Raw genomic sequence first — 15,232 nt, forward strand, 5'->3', positions numbered from 1 at the left:
ATCTCTTTTTTTTCAACCAAAAATGCTTTGCTCTGATTAGGGGGTACTTGAATTAAACAAATGTTCACAGGCGGTACATCACTGAAAAAAGGTTGAGTACCACTGTATTATGAGAGTAGCGTGTGTGTGTGTGTGTGTGGCCCTTTAATATGGGACAGCATGTGACATCATAGTGGGCAAGTGAACCTGGTGAGGGAGCGTAGCGTGAGTGCGGGGAGTGCGGCTGGTGTTTTGTTGGATTGGCTGTGTGCAAGACCGCAATAAAGCCACGATTTGCAACTAATTGCCGGACTATTCATTTACCCTGGAGTCCGGAGCTGTGGAGACCCACTGCCGGCTAGAGTGAAGGGTTGTGCGCGCAAGGGATACACTATGAGAGCCGGAATACAGGAAAGGTGCAACACATGTTTGACGTGTTGTCAGAAGCAGCTGCTAAACAATCTTGGCAAACCTCTGTCCTCCATTGTTGTATCGCGCAGCCAAAGTGTTCCCAAACGGGAGAACTTAACGAGGCAGGAAAGTCTTCCAGCTCTGGCTTATACATGTTGTCCTAGCCTGATAGCTGCTAGCATGTCTACTCGTTCGGTACAGCTCCAAACCGAACCGAAACCTCCGAACCGAAACCTTTGTACCGAAACGGTTCAATATGAATACACGTACCGTTACACCCCTAGATGATACCACACATTTACGTATCGATCCGATACCAAGTTGTTGCAGGATCATACAATAAAACATAATACCTATCGCTTGTCCCTTTTGGGGTCACGGAGGGTCTCTGGAGCCCATCTCAGCTGCAATAAACAAAAAATCACTCCATAGGGAGGAAAAAGGCAATAGAAATTCTACACAAATCGAATAACAAAAAAACAGCAATCTATGATTAGCTACAAAAAAAGGTAAATCAGTAATACAGAGGAGACAAGAAGGTATAAACAGAAAGTACGCTATAAAGAGCTGAGAGAACTACAGACTAAAGGGCTCCAAGAGGAGGAAAAAAAGGAAGGCAAAGCACTATGAAATTAGCACAAAAAACTTGACCAAAAAACTTCTGCAAACGAAAATCAATCTCTCTCAGAGGGAACAAAGAAATCAATAAATAAGGCAAGGCAATACTTAACAACTTGGTTCGAGACTGTGGACGAAGGCTGGAAGTACGTGATGAGACGATATACGCTGGCAACAAAACAGGGGAAGACGAGGACAATATACACACGAGGGAGGGTGACACAGGTGGGCACAATCAGGCATTCAGGAGAGACATCAGACCATTGACACAGGAGGAAGGGCAAGTGGCCTGAAACGAGAGGAGGATTAGAATTTTCAATATAAGACAGGAAGTTTGCCAGACAACCCCAAAACAGGACTTCCCTCACCAGGTGTGACACAAAGATTCTTTGGATTCTTTCCCTGGAATAGACCCCAGAATTCCAAATGATCCCGGTGTTGGATGGCAAGCTAATACCAAAGCACATGTTAAGATTGGCTCAGACTCCAAAGCGGAGATGAAACAGTTTTCAACAAATAAGAAAAGGCACACTCAAAAGGAGTGGAGAAAAACGCTGCACTATAACAGGAAGTAAGTGTGAAGGGGGCCAAGATGACCACAGGTAAGTTGAAAACATCCTTGGAGGAGAGTGAAGCATCAACAATCTCGTGGCAAAGATTATTTTTCTTACTTTTTTTGGATTCTTTCCCTGGACCCCAAAAGTTGAGATGGTCCCGGAGTTGGATGGCGAGCTAACGCCGAAGCACGTGTTAAGATCAGCTCGGACTCCAAAGCAGATATTAAACGGCGTGGCGCAGTGGAAAAGTGGCCGTGCGCAACCCGAGGGTCCCTGGTTCAATCCCCACCTTGTACCAACCTCGTCACGTCCGTTGTGTCCTGAGCAAGACACTTAACCTTGCTCCTGATGGGTGCTGGTTAGCGCCTTGCATGGCAGCTCCCTCCATTAGTGTGAATGTGTGTGTGAATGGGTATATGTGGAAGTAGTGTGAAAGCGCTTTGAGTACCTTGAAGGTAGAAAAGCGTTATACAAGTACAACCCATTTATCATTAAACGGTTTCCAACAACTACCAAAAGGCGCACTCAAAAGGAGTGGAGAAACACACTGCACTATAGCAGGAAGTAAGTGTGAGTGGAGCCAAGATGGGGAATGATGACCACAGGTAAGTGCCACACGAGTGGAAAACGTCCTTGAAGGAGAGTGAAGCATCGACAATCTTGTGGCAAAGATTCTTTGGATTCTTTCCCTAGACTGAACACCGGAAGTCCAGATGCTCCCGGAGTTGGGTGGCGAGCTAATACAGAAACACGTTAAGATCGGCTACACCAGGTTAGGACTCCAAAGCAGAGATTAAACAGTTTCCGAAAAATAATAAGACGCACTCAAAAGGAGTGGAGAAACACACTGCACTATAGCAGAGAGTAGGTGTGAGTGGAACCAAGATGGGGAATGATGACCACAGGTAAGCACCACACGAATGGAAAACGTCATTGGAGGAGAGTGAAGCATCGACAATCTAGTGGCAAAGATTCTTTGGGTTCTTTCCCTAGACTGAACCCCAGAATTCCAGAAGATCCTGGAAGTTGGATGGCAAGCTAATACCGAAGCACATGTTAAGATCGGCTGAGACTCCAAAGCAGGGATCAAACCATTTTCAACAAATAACATATGCGATCCTCTCCATGGTTTCTCATAGTCATTGTCACTGACGTCCCACTGGGGGGAGTTTTTCCTTGCCCTTATGTGGGCTCTGTACCGCGGATGTTGTTGTGGTTTGTGCAGCCCTTTGAGACACTTGTGATTTAGGGCTATATAAGTAAACATTGATTGATTGATTGATTGATTGATTGATTGATTGATTGATTGACAAATGATATGATTTCTCTTATTATATATTGTGTAGGAGGATAGTGATCAGCGCACTGTTGGAGTGAAGGTCAGCGACCCCGTCTGGGCGACTGGAGACAGCGCACCCTCAGACGTGGGCGTGGCATGTGCTGACTGAGAGACACAGCTGTCAGATGATTAGTTTACGCAGGTGGTACATGTTGAACTAATCATCTGTTGTCCTTAATAGTGAGCGGCCGGGTGCAAGAGAGGAAGTCAGACCTGGGAGACTGAAAAGTCAAGACATACCTGTTTGTGAGAGACCTGAGAGACTGAAAAGTCGAGACATTCCTGTTGTGTGAAGTTGATGATTAAAACTCCTGTCAAACCCGAGCAACTGGTTAAAAGCCATGCTGGAACTGGGGGTAATAGAAGAGTCACACAGTGCATAGTGCAGTCCCATAGTTCTAGTAGGGAAGAAAGATGGGTCTGTGCGGTTCTCTGTGGACTACCGCAAGGTAAATGATGTGTCACGTTTTGATGCCTACCCGATGCCCCGGGTCGACGAGCTCCTAGACCGGTTGGGCACTGCTCGTTTTTTAACGACACTGGATTTAACTAAGGGTTACTGGCATATTCCCTTGTCTCCAGAGTCTAAGAAAATAACGGCATTTTTCCACTCCGGAAGGTTCATACCAATTCGTGTTCCTTCCGTTCGGCTTGTTCGGTGAGCCCACCACCTTTCAGAGACTCATGGACCGGGTACTGCGTCCCCACGCGGCATATGCTGCCGCCTATCTGGATGATGTTATCATCCAGGGGAACAACTGGGCGGAGCATATGCAAAAGGTGGTGGCAGTACTCGAGTCCCCGAGGCGGGCGGGACTCACTGCCAACCGGCGAAGTGCGCGGTTGGCCGGAGGGAGGTACAGTATCTGGGGTACCACTTGGGGGAAGGTCAGGTGCGGCCTCAGATAGACAAAACCACGGCAGTTGCGGCCTGCCCAACCTCGAAGACGAAAAAAGAGGCGAGGCAGATTTTGGGGAAGGTGGGCTACTACCGGAGGTTCGTCCCCCGGTTTGCGGAGCTGACCAGCCCACTAACTGACCTCACTTGAAAAGGTGCTCCAGATCTGGTCCAGTGGACGGAGCAGTGGCAGCAGGCATTCGAGAAGGTGAGGAAAGCACTTTGCGAGGAGCCGGTACTGCACATGCCTGATTTTTCTCTCCCATTTTGTTTGCAGGCGAACGCGTCGGACAGTGGGTTGGGTGCTGTTTTATCCAAGCAGAAGCAAGGTATCGACCACCCCGTCCTATACATCAGCCAAAAGCTGTCGGAACAAGAAAGCCGGTACAGCACGGTGGAGAGGGAGTGCTTTGCTATCCGGTGGGCGGTCGGTGCCCTCTGGTACTACCTGCTGGGACGCCCGTTCAGCCTCTGCTCGGACCGCAAGCCTCTCCAGTGGCTCCACCGCATGAAAGATGCCAACGCGCAGATCACCCGTAGGTATCTCGCTTTACAACCCTACCATTTCAGAGTGATCAAACAAATGGCCATGGCGGACTTTCTCTCCCGCTCTCATGTGGGGGCGGGGGGGAGTAGGCGCGGCCGGATGATGTCCCGGCCTAAGTCTGACGGTGGAGGTTTGTGAAGGAGGATTGTGATCAGCGCGCTATTGGAGTGAAGATCAGTGACACCGTCTGGGCGACTGGAGACAGCGCACCCTCAGACGGGGGCGTGGCATGTGCTGACTGAGAGACACAGCTGTCAGATGATTAGTAAGCGCAAGTGGTACGTGTTGAACTAATCATCTGTTGTTCTTGACAATGAGCGGCCGGGTGCAAGAGAGGAAGTCAGACCTGTGGGATTGAAATGTCAATACATACGTGTTTGTGAGAGACCTGAGCGACTGAAAAGTCGAGACATTCCTGTTGTGTGAAGTTGATGATTAAAACTCCTGTCAAACCCGAGCAACTGGCTTCCAGCGTGACTGTGTGAGTACGAAAAGCTTACATATATGTACTAGGGTTGTACGCAATACTGATACTATGATAGTATCGCGGTACGAATTAATCAAAAACGATACTACAGTCTGAAAAGTACCGGTTCCCCATTTTTTAAGATTTTTTATTTTTGATAGGCTTGACGCCGCATCAACTTGTCATGTCATTGCTGGTTTATGAGCAGAGGAGCATGTTCGGCAGAGCGCACACACAGAGTACTTACAAGCAAGACACAGTGTGTAGACAGAAAAGGGAGAACAGACACTTTTGGAGTAAAAAGTAAAGCTAAAGGTGAAGTTATATCACTGAAAAATCCTCAGGAAGAGGTGCTTTAAGACATGGCTAGCGAGCTAGCGGATGACATCCATCCACAGTGTTTTACCTACTTCTAAATCACTAATTCTAGTCTCCATGGCGACAAATAAAGTATTTTTCTTACATGTAGCACTAACACTGGAGGACGAGGAATAGGTAAACATGCTTCACTACACACCGTAGTAGGATACAATAGTTCACCGGCGTCGCAATGTAAACAAATGCCAATGAAAAGTATTATTAATCTACTCGTTCATTTACTGTTAATATCTGCTTATTTTCCCTTTTAACATGTTCTATCTACACTTCTGTTAAAATGTAATAAACACTTATTCCTCTCTTCTAAATCTACTGAATTTGCAATAAAATTAGGTTGTTTAAGCTAATAATTATGCTGCAAGTTCTAGCATGTTGCATTCAATGTTTATTCCCATTAATTCCCATGGAAAGTTTCCAACTTTGAAGTCCTTAGGCTCAAATACTAATGTGGCCTCAATAGCCCTGCAGTAGTGTGTAGCATGCTAGGAATTATCTGTGCATGTAATGGAGGAATGCACAGTGAAATTGCATTAAATCAGGTTGTTTTAGCTAATAATCATGCTGCAAGATCTAGTATGTTGCATTCAATGTTTATTCCTTTAATTTCCCGTTAATTCCTATGGAAAGTTTCCAACTTTGAATATTCCCTGAATTTTGCAACCCTACTCTCTAATAAATGTCATTCATCACGAGGGAAAGTAAGTAGTATGTTACATGTGATGGAGGAATGCACTGCACATGTGATGGAGGAATTCACAGTGTAGGGTTGAAATTCTACTGAATTTGCATTAAATCAGGTTATTTTAGCTAATAATCATGCTGCAAGATCTAGCATGTTGCATTCAATGTTTATTCCCATTAATTTCCCGTTAATTCCACCCGAACGCCTCCCGAGGGAGGTGTTTAGGGCACGTCCAACCGGTAGGAGGCCACGGGGAAGACCCAGGACACGTTGGGAAGACTATGTCTCCCGGCTGGCCTGGGAACGCCTCGGGATCCCCCGGGAAGAGCTAGACGAAGTGGCTGGGGAGAGGGAAGTCTGGGCTTCCCTTCTTAAGCTGCTGCCCCCGCGACCCGACCTCGGATAAGCGGAAGAAGATGAATTGATGGATGGATAATTCCCGTGGAAAGTTTCCAACTTTGAATATTCCCGGAATTTTGCAACCCTGTTGACATGAGACTTTTACATGCATCCGAGTTGAATTGGTCAACAAAAACGGCATGGTCGCCCGTGTCGACCTGCAGGACTTTCACACACACACACACACACACAAGTCGTCTCTGTACTCCGTCGCTGACATTTCATTAATTTTGAAAAATGGTGTAACTATTATAGGTATTAACCAAGGGGAGTGGGGGAGTGGGGGGAACAACACCAGTGGCGAGAAGCAGAAGAAGTAATGTTGTGTGTCGCCTGAGTCACGGTAGACTTGCGCACACACACACACACACACACACACACACACACACACAGGTGCACACAAACTCTTGTTCCTTGGGCAGCGTGGTAAGAAATGGAGTGTGAAATGAGTGCACTTAACATCCCTGCTGTGGATTACACACATTATCTTCCACCAGGGTTGAAGAACATCTTTGCAAAGGGGGGAATCTGCCTCCCACTTCCATCTGCCGGATCCTTCACCCACCTGCCCCAGCCCATGATGCCGCACAGCCTTCACACCTGGGCAGCAAACGCAGAAGACTTTCTTCGTGAGGTCACCCGAAAAGTAACGCACTTTGACCTTCACGCGTGTTTGATATTTCTCACGACGCACGCCAGCGACACGTTTATTGTGGGATAATTGGGCGCCGGAGTCTATTATTCGCATTTCATTGCAAATACTCAATAATTAGTAAGTTTGTAGAATGATTACATATGTACATGCTAGGCTTGTCCTGATACTAGGGTTGTCCCGATCCGATATTTGGATCGGATCGGCCGCCGAAATTTGCCAAAAAATGCGTATCGGGAAGGCATGGGAGAATGCCGATCCAGATCCAGTTTTTTTTTTTTAAACTCCGGTCCGTGTTTTCCAACACACCGATTTCAAAAATACATTCCACTCTTCTGCTGCTCCCTAAACTCCGTTCCGCATTTTCCAGAACACCTTCAAAACATCCACAGGTCTGCGTTCTAACCATTCAGACGGGCGTGTGAAAAATGTCAGCTGTGTGGGAGCAAGCTGACACCTGAGCATCTTCAAGTGCTCGTCTTTTTTAGAAAGAATCTCCCCATTATGCTTGGACTTCAATTGTTTGCCCCCCCTGACTGGGGCAAACAATTGAAGGGAGTGTGTAGATATATACATATATATTTTTATTTTTATTTTACACTTGTTCAAGAGCAAGTATTGATGCTGAGTTATAGACATTTTATCCCACTCAGGTTGTTTGTGTGTTTTCCTTTTTTTAATGTTTACAGCATTATTTGCACTTTATACTGTTCACTTGTTTACTGTTTAATGATGCCATTTCTGTTTGTCATGTAAAATTTTTGATATTTTGTGTTTATCCTTGAATACCAACTATTGTGTAATATTCAAACTCACCTAATACAGCTGGCTAGTTGTTATCAAGAGTACTAAAATCCTTTTCAGCATGAATCTGACAACTAAGTAGGCTAAATAACTTTAAACTTTAATACATGCTCGGATAGGCCAGTATCAGCCAGTATTGGTATTGGATCGGAAGTGCAAAAACAATATCGGTATCGGATCGGAAGTGCAAAAACCTGGATCGGGACATCCCTACCTGATACCACAGTGTTTCGCCCCAGAAAATAAGTTAGTTAAGGTGGTGGGAGGGGCCGTCGCCAGGGATAGGCGGAAGAACAGGGACGGCCGTGGGTGGGTGTAAGGATTGGTGTAATGCGGCCTGTCGCCATCACATCTCCACCTCATCGCTGGGGTGGGGTTGGGGCCCCTGGAGGTCGACTGATGCTATGAAGCTGTTGTGATCCGGTTCCGGATCACATCTCGTGTTCATGTCAAATCCTATTTTGTTTACTTCTGGACTCTGCCGATCCCTTTGTTAGCGCACTTCCTTGTTTTGTATGGTCACCATGACAACTTAATTACGCCTCCTGCACGGACTCACTTCGCACACCTGTTTTGAATTATTTGTGTTGTATTTAAGTCCGCCTTCTACCTGAGTTCAGTCTGGCCAGTTTGTTTGCGTCCCGCAACAGTTACGTGAGTTTTGCCTATTTTGTATTCTCTCTGCCAAGTGTAGATTGCCTCCGGGCGCTCGGCTCGCGCCATTAAGGACTCTGAACTCTGCCTGTTGATTGTATTAGCATTTAGCTTTCTGTGCTAAGGCACGCCTTCGATTTGCCCATTTGTACAAGTGTTCTTTTGTTGTATATTACATTAAAACCTGCTCTTACCTTCATTTCTGCCTGCTGTGATCCCGCGCATCGAGAGGCGACACCTACCGCGCATCCACGATGCCGAACCTACGTAACAGAAACTGGCCAGCAGGAACGCGTCACCTCGCGCTGGATCCTCCAGAACTCCGTCCCCGACAAGCAGCATACCCAATCAGGTACTCCCCAACTACAACCCAGGACTCTTCTCCACTATGGGTTGGTAGTCTGTTCACTTCCCCCACTTCCAGTCACCACACTGTTAGCTCTGTTAGTCCTCCACTAGCTCCCGCCTCCCCTGTCACTCACGATGACGTCACCGTTAACCCCTTAGTGGATTCCCCTGTACATTTATTCAATTAGAGTAGTGATGAGGAGTTTTTTGATAATGAACTCTCTCACATATCACCCAAGAACCTTGTTTTGTTTAAGAAGATTTACAAGGACAATTATTGCACCTCCAAACCCAGTCACCCACCAAAAAATTACTTTAATTCCATGATTAATTATTATCAGGACATTTTCTCTCACCACTTTAACTCTAGTCCGTCTTCGCCCCCCCCCACACCTGCTTCCCCGCCTCTCAATTCTAGTTCCCCGTCCAACTCTTTGTCTTTTTCCTCTCCTACTAGTGAGGATTTTGAACATTTTAGAGGGGAGGAGTCTGCCCTCCTCCAAACCTCCCACCGCCCACCCTTACGGTCAGCTTTTGTCCAACAGGGCCCTGTCTGGATTCCGGGTCTTAAGGGGAGGGCTAGTACTAGCAATCGTGCTACGAAGGTAGCACGGCGGCAATATAGTAAGCCACTTCGACGACCTGTCCAGCCTCCTCCACCTTTCTTTCAACACAATAAAATACTTCCTATTAGACCTCCTCCACCGGAGTTCCCCCGGTTAAGCCCGCACTTCCACTTAGACCTACTTCACCTATCTTTCCACCTGCTAAGCTTTCTGGACCTCCTCCACCGGTGTTCTCCTCGGTTAAGTCACGCACTCCTAGACCTCCTCCATCTGTGTTCCGTCTTAGCTCTAGTCCCATTCCTGCTTCTGTTCAGAGTTGAAGTCCTAGCCTTCATTCTAGTCCCACTCGCAGACCCACTTGTCGACTGATTCGTAGTCCAAGTCCCGGTCCGAGTTTTCACAGTTCTCATACGTACTCTAGTCCTACTCGTAAACCCACTTGTAGACTAATTTGTAGTCCAAGTCCCAGTCCGAGTTTTTGCGCTTCTCGTAGTCCCAATCCTAATCCTAGACCCACTTGTCGACTGAATGGTGGTCCAAGTTCCGGTCCTAGTTCAGTATTTTCTCGTAGTCCTAGTTCAGATCCCCCTTGTGGTCTTAGTCCTCTTCGTAACCGTAGTCCTTGCCCAAGTTCTTGTCCGAGCCCCAGTGTCGCTGTAAGTCCTAGTCTTTGCCCAAGTCCTTGTAAAAGCACTAGTATGATTGTTAGCCCTGGTCCTCACTCAAGTCCTTGCCCGTGCCCTAGTGTTAGTCTTATCCCTAATTATAGTCCTAGTCCTTCTAGCAGCCAGTTCCTTAGTTCTCCTTGGCGGACACCTGTGCCTGCTCCGCGGCGGAGACCAGTACCTGCTCCGCGGCGGATACCAGTTCCTGCTCCACCAAGTCCTACTCCACGGCCGATACCACTGCCTGCTCCACGGCCGATACCAGCACCTACTCCACGGCCGATACCAGCACCTGCTCAGCGGCCGATACCAGCACCTGCTCAGCGGCCGATACCTTTTCCTGCTCTGCGGCCGATACCTTCTCCTCCTCTGCGGCAGATACCACGACCTGCTAAGCGGCCGATACCACTACCCGCTTCTCCACGCCGGCCACGGGGGTGGCCGTACCCCAGGTGTCCTCCTCAGCGGGCGCGTCCACCTCCACTACGGCCACGGGTGTGGCCGTACCCGGTCGAAGAGTTGTTTTATTTTGAAAAAGAGATTGTATGATGAACATGTCATATTTTCTAGAGACACAAATAATAACGAGCTGTTTGTAGCGTGTCCATAAGTCTGAATCACCTCCTTTTTTCTTTTTTTTTTAATATGAAAAGGCTCTTTGTCGAGCAGATGGTTTCTGGCGACACGAGAATGAAGCATACACACACACACACACACACACATGCACACACACACATTCATATATTTCTTACCTTCTTGAGACCTGAGAAAAATGCCTACATCTTTAGGACCACCCTTTCCAGATATATAAAGATATGTATTTACAACATGAATAATATATACGTACTATGCAAATATAAAAAAGTTTGTTGTGAAAAATGAGTTGGAGTTTCACAAGAAAAAGGTCACAATTTCACAAGAAAAATGTATACTTTTGGCAGTGTTACAATAAAAGTCGTAATTTTACCAAAACGCAAGTAAAAATGTTATAAAAGAAACTGAACATTTGTGCAATATTATGGTAAAAGTTGGAATTTTACTCAATAACAGATGCAATTTTGCAAGAAGGGCTTAAAATGTTTGCAACCTTACGAAAATTCATAGTATAACATTTTGGCAATATCATAATAATAATCAGAATTTGCCTTGGCAAAATGATGACAAAAGTTATAATTTTACTTTAAAAAATGTCACTATAACAACAACAAAACAATTGGCAATGTTTGGATAAAAGTCAAAATTTCATACGACAAATGTCACCATTTTGCATTAAAAAGTAATAATATTGCATTAAAGAAACAGAGAAAATATTGCAGTATTACTTTTCCTTATTCATGTCTCAGGAAGGATACAATTACACACACACACACACACACACACACACACACACACACACATTCTTGTATATGTTACCTTCTTGAGACCTGAGAAAAATGCCTACCTCCTTAGGACCACCCTTTCTAAATATATAAAGATGTGTACTTAAATCAGAATTTTGCTTGGCAAAATGATGGCAAAAGTCATAATTTTACTTGAAAAAATGTCACTATAACAACAAAAAGAAATTAGCAATATTGCGGTAAAAGTCAAAATTTCATATGACAAATGTCACCATTTTGCATTAAAAAGTAATAATTTTACATTTTAAAAAAAAAGAAGAAATGATTGCAATATTACTTCTCCTTCTTCATGTCTCATGAAGGGTACAAGAACACACACATACATACACACACACGCACACACTCACTTTCCTGTATTTTATACCTTCTTGAGACCTGAGAAAAATGCCTACATCTTTAGGATCACCCTTTCTTGATATATAAAGATGTGTATTTACTACAATAAATATATATACAAACTATGCAAATATAAAAAAGCTTGTTGTGAAAAATGAGTTGGAATTTCACAAGAAAATGTAGAATTTTGGCAGTATTATAATAAAAGTCGTCATTTTACCAATGTGGTTGGCACGGTGGAAGAGGGGTGAGTGCGTCTGCCTCACAAAACGATGGTCCTGAGTACTCCTGGGTTCAATCCTAGGCTCGGGATTTTTCTGTGTGGAGTTTACATGTTCTCCCCGTGAATGCGTGGGTTCCTTCCGGGTACTCCGGCTTCCTCCCACCTCCAAAGACATGCACCTGGGGATAGGTTGATTGGCAACACTAAATTGGCCCTAGTGTGTGAATGTGAGTGTGAATGTTGTCCGTCTATCTATGTTGGCCCTGCGATGAGGTGGCGACTTGTCCAGGGTGTAGCCCGCCTTCCACCTGATTGTAGCTGAGATAGGCACCAGCGCTCCCCGCGAACCCAAAAGGAATAAGCGGTAGAAAATGGATGGATGGATGATATATACATACTATGCACATATAAAAAAAAAAAACTTAGAATTTGGGCAGTGTTATAGTAAAAGTCGTAATTTTACTAAATGCAAGTCAAAATGTTTCAAGAAAAACTGAACATTTGTGCAATATTATGACAAAAGTTGGATTTTTCTAAATAACAGTCACTATTTTACAAGAACAACAACAAAATAATCGACAAATTGGGATAAAAGTCAAAATTTCACAAGACAAATGTCACCGTTTTGCATTATAAGGTAATAATTTTACATTAAAAAAGAGAGAAAATATTGCAATACTACAGAAACAGCAAGAATATGACAAATGGTTCCCAATTTTATAAGAAAAAAGTCGACACTGACAAAAAGACTGCTCTTAGTTATTTTTTTGTAATTGTTTTTTAATCTTCATTATTTACTCCAAGTTATTACTGTATGTCTCTTTATACATATTTATTTTATTTGTATTAATTTTGGCCATAGGGGGCGCATTTCAATTTCTTACACACACTTGTTATTTCATATGATGACCAGAGGGAGAGCACTTTTAAAAGCGACACACAGTCCATTTGGAAAATCCCTCCTCTTTGGGACCACCCTCATTTTGATAATCAAAATCGTCATTTTACTCAACTTAAGTCAAAATTTTACAAGAAAAACTGAACATTTGTGCAATATTATGATAAAGTTGGAATTTTACTCAATATTAGTTGCAGTTTTACAAGAAAAGCTTACAATCAATTTTGGCAACTTTATAAAAAGAGTCGTCATTTTACTCGACAAAAGTCACAATTTTATAAGGAAACGTAAAAATATTGGCAATGTTATAATAATAATCAGAATTTTACTTAGCAAAATGATGACAAATGTCATAATCTTACTTGGAAAATTTTACAATTTTACATGAAAAACTAAAAAATTGGCAATATTGGGATGAAAGATAAAAGTTTTATATGACAAATGTCACCATTTTGCATTAAAAAGTAATAATTTTACATGAAATAGTATTAATTTTATGATAAAATATTGCAATATTACAGTAACAGAAAGGGCATGAGAATATGTTTGTAATTTTTTAAAAAAGGCGACACATTGTGAGGAAAAGGCTGCTTTTAGTTTTATTTTGTTTGTTTTTTGTAATTAGTATTCAATCTTCAATATTTACTTCAAGTTATTACAGTAGGTGTCTATATACATGTTTATCTATTTATTTTTAATTCATTTCGGCCAAAGGGGGCACATTTCAATGTCTTACCCACAAATGTTATTTCATATGTTGACCAGAGAGGAAGCACTTTTAAAAGAGACACTCAGTCCATTTGGAAAATCCCTCCTTTTTAGGACCAACCTCATTTTAATAGGTGTCACCACAAATGAGACATTGTCTATTAGATGCAATGTTATTTGGACCATGATTTATGTCATCACTTGTTCACAGCTCCTCATATGGAAGATACTTTTCCTTCTTTATGTCTCAAGAAGGGCGGAAATACGAGAACACACACACACACACACACACACACGCACACACACACACAAATATGCTCGTTCCCAGCTCAAGCCTTTGTAAAGGCAATAACGGAGTCTGAAGGGAACTGGTACACAAATCTGTTCTGCAGTGTGCATGGTGGAGGACCTGCACGCTGGTGGACTGGTGCGGAGTGAAAGTGACAAGATGGTGACACACTCAATACGTCCTATAAAATATGCAAAACACTTGGGATCCAAACTATTGTAATTGTAACTTTATGTAATATGTACACACTGCAAGTATATGTATAATGTAGTAACAGACACCTTCATAACAATATGTACAATATACACACTGTAGGTATATACATATATATATATATATATACTTAGTGCAGTGGTCTCAGACATGCGGCCCGCGGGCCGATTGCGGCCCGCAAAACGTTATTTTGCGGCCCCCGCTTTAATATGAAAGTTTAATGTTACTGCGGCCCGCAAGATTTATATGAATGACGCTTGACAGCGTTATGTTATTTGGGTCCAAAATGGCTCTTTCAGCGTTCTGGGTTGCCTATCCCTGCATTAGTGGAAAAGCGGCAAATGAGTGAAAGCAACAGAGACGTTGCCATGGAGACGAGGGTTTTCTTACGTTCCTGGCTGCAGTCACACTGCGACACCTGTCCGTCAGTAATAACCATCCCTGATAACCTGCACCAATTGAAACCTTTATGTTTTTGTTATTGTTTAATTTGCGTTGCCTCACACGATGAACATTACATATATTTCTATATGGCGCCGGACAACACTCCGGGAGCTGTCACTTTTTTGCGCTCGCTATCCCAGTACTTTCCCGGCTATTATCCGCCAACTGCCGTGTTGCTGTGGGGAGGAAAAGCGGAGTGACACACATTGCGGAAATAACATTATTCTCGGTGCGTCGGCTAAATACAAATACATTCAGCAACCCCAAACATGTCAAAGCCTGCAGTGAAGAGAAACGTTAATGATGAACAAAAATTATTCCAGGAAAAGTGGGAGATGCAATATTTCTTTGTTGAGCACAGGGGCACCCCGACGTGTCTTATTTGCACAGAGAAAGTTGCGGTGCACAAGGGATACAATTTGAAACATCATTATACAACTAGACATGCTGAGGAGTATGCAACATTTTTTTAAAGAAATATTTTCTTGCGGCCCAGAGAAAAAAATAGAAGATTAAAATAAAATAAAATAAAATAAGATAAAAAAATCATTCTAAGCCTGGGCCCTGGAGAGGGGGTCCAGACTGAAGCCAAGGGAAAAAAAACAACAACAGCTCATAGCCATAGTACACATTCTTCGTGTGTGTAAGAGGGAAACATCAAACATCAAAGAAGACAAAAGACATTAAAGCAGCGGATATAACCAGCCACTTCTACATACAGCTATGAATAAAAAGTAAAAGAAACATATACACTGTGG

The 15,232-nt window shown here is 43.7% G+C and overlaps 1 protein-coding gene and 1 long non-coding RNA gene across 3 annotated transcripts in view; one reads left to right on the plus strand and one right to left on the minus strand.

The window, feature by feature from the left end:
- The window catches only part of LOC133541835 (metabotropic glutamate receptor 4-like), a 501,243-nt gene that overhangs the window by 476,318 nt on the left and 9,693 nt on the right, over positions 1-15,232 (minus strand). The window lies entirely within an intron of this gene.
- Positions 3,302-4,806, plus strand: LOC133534959 (uncharacterized). The gene is made up of 2 exons (XR_009802109.1): positions 3,302-4,010; positions 4,080-4,806. It is a non-coding gene; the product is annotated as an uncharacterized LOC133534959 (long non-coding RNA).

Source organism: Nerophis ophidion, linkage group LG02 (genome assembly GCF_033978795.1).
Source record: "Nerophis ophidion isolate RoL-2023_Sa linkage group LG02, RoL_Noph_v1.0, whole genome shotgun sequence".
Taxonomy (NCBI): Eukaryota; Metazoa; Chordata; class Actinopteri; order Syngnathiformes; family Syngnathidae; genus Nerophis; species Nerophis ophidion.